The sequence below is a fragment of the Haliaeetus albicilla genome, chromosome 2 (assembly GCF_947461875.1).
Source record: "Haliaeetus albicilla chromosome 2, bHalAlb1.1, whole genome shotgun sequence".
NCBI lineage: Eukaryota > Metazoa > Chordata > Aves > Accipitriformes > Accipitridae > Haliaeetus > Haliaeetus albicilla.
Window position 1 is genome coordinate 53602426 of NC_091484.1, and position 2352 is coordinate 53604777.

Here is a 2352-nt window from a genome sequence, read left to right on the forward strand (position 1 = left end):
ATATTCTTTTAGGAGCAAAACCCAAGCTGTATTAGAAATGGAAGAAGACAGTTTTTATAACGATATCTCAGGAAGGTCATTTCTCGCTGACCTTGACGTAACTCTGGATCTTTCGAGTTATGCTAATTTCCCAAGTTTCTTTAAATAAGTATGAAATTTGGTGGAACTGGGCATGCTTGACTGAGGTCAGGGAGGAAAATATCCCTATCTGTTGATTCTGATAGTGAGAGATCATGACTTTGGAGGAGGGTTCTTTTCTCACTACTAATAGGGAGAACCTGCCACCCAATATAATTTCTCCAATAAGAACAATCATCTTATTTATTTTCCATTGCAATTTCTTACTGGAATTTGCAGGGTGCTGTTGAGTATTCTACAATGAAACATTGTATTGTCAAATTTTTTCAGCTAGAATATAGTAGGATTTAGTGCAGTGTACTTCTGCTACTTGGAATCAATGTTTTTAGGAAGGTAATTTTATTTTAGGAAGGAAAATTATTTTTTATTGCGAAGATCACTCTAACCGGGGAGTCTCTGTGGCGCAATCGGTTAGCGCGTTCGGCTGTTAACCGAAAGGTTGGTGGTTCGAGCCCACCCAGGGACGGTTTCCCCTTTCCTCTGCCACAGGCAGAGGGGTTGGAATTAGATGATCTTTAAGATCCCTTCCAACCCAAACCAGTCTATGAAGCTTTGGAAATCAAATTCTCTGTTAGTCTCAAGGCTCATTAAAACACTAGTTTGCTGAGGTATCAGCAATGGATTAATAGACTAAAGTATTTAAAGTAAAATGCTAAAAGTATTTTATTTACTTATATAAAGTAAATAAGGGGCATTATTTAAAGATGAAAATTGCATAGAAATAGTTTAATTTAAGCAGAATATTACAGAGTGTTCCTTAGGGTTCATGTTGTTCTGTCATAGCTGTTTGTCTGTATGGTGCTGTGTTGTGTTGTTGTCAGCTCTAATGAGCCTATGTAATTTTATGATGTTGAAATGTAAACATATATATACACAAAATATCAGCATGGGCTACTGTGCACCTCAGATCAGCAAAGATTTGTCATTTAGGAATTAACAGATAGGTGAGTAGTTGTGCCATTTCCAGAAATTTTGTGTAAAATTTTGTGTAAAAAATTCCAGAAATTTTGTGTAAAAAAAAAAATCCATATGCAGTGAAACGACTGAAGTCAATATCCTTCAGTAGCTCTCTCTTGTTATCATTTTATGAGTCAGCCGTTCTCTCACAGGGAAAACTGATAGGGTTCTCTCTCCACTGCCCGTCTGCCTGTTTTCATGGCACGTGCAAGAATTTAATCTTTTTGAGGTGACTTCCTTTCTATAGTGCTGGAGCATAAGGATCTAAATACTAGGAAAAAGACAATCAAAATGCTGGTTTCAAAGCTGAAGGCAAAAACCAGTGTACAATCGACTTAGGAGCAGGAAGCAGGCAATTAGCTGGTAAAGAGGTGAGCCAATAGCCAAGAAAGAATGCTGGCCTTCATCTAGGTGCAAAAGAGCAGCTAATAAAACCAGAAGAGATCTTTGGTCTTGTCTGTTGGCTTTGACAGAGTGCTTCCACTCTACAGGTAAGGCACCAGTCTTAAATACCTTCGGATTTTCAGAAGATGGCTCGATGCCCTCAAGGTGGCAGAAGAGTGCAAAGCAATTTGAAAATGGAAAAGAAATCCCGGTTGTTTTTCAACACATCAGATCCAGATCATATCAGATGATCAGTTTAAAATTGTTATTTTTTAGAAGCTCATGCTATCATAAATTCCAGAGCTTCAGGTAGTAAAAGGCTATGAATTTAACTGAAATACCTATTAAACTTTGTAACCATGCTAAGAAACAGATGAAGGGGTTGATAGGAATCAATGCAACTATTCTTCATGTTGTGTTTGAACAGTGCACTATCATGTTTGTGGCAAAGAGGTAAGGGAGTTGCTTAAACAAAGCCCACGGAAAACAGCTACTGAGTTGTTGCATATGAAATTTCTACTGTATTTATGTAGAATTAACACAGAGAACAGGTTTATAGACTAAACTTCTGGAGCAGAGGATAAGGAGAAGGTAAGAACATTGATATGGACCTGGGAAGAGGGTGAGAGAGAAACTCAATTCATCCAAAGGTCAGTCCTTGGCCTGTAATTTTATTAATAGAGTGGTCGCACCTGGAATGGATAACCAAGTCTCATTACAAAGAAGTGATCTGTGAGATCCTGATACAGAGAAAACAGTAAAGCCTATGGAGGTGGTAATACCATTGTATACAGGGCCAGAGAAACACTGGCTTAAACATGAGCAAGGTCTTAGAAACAGTATTGTTCACTATTGGACATGCTTGTTGAAATG

The 2352-nt window shown here is 38.0% G+C and overlaps 1 non-coding gene across 1 annotated transcript; it reads left to right on the top strand.

The window, feature by feature from the left end:
• The first annotated feature begins 530 nt into the window (after positions 1-530).
• TRNAN-GUU (transfer RNA asparagine (anticodon GUU)) lies at positions 531-604 on the top strand. The gene has a single exon. It is a non-coding gene; the product is annotated as a tRNA-Asn (tRNA).
• The last annotated feature ends 1748 nt before the right edge of the window (positions 605-2352 follow it).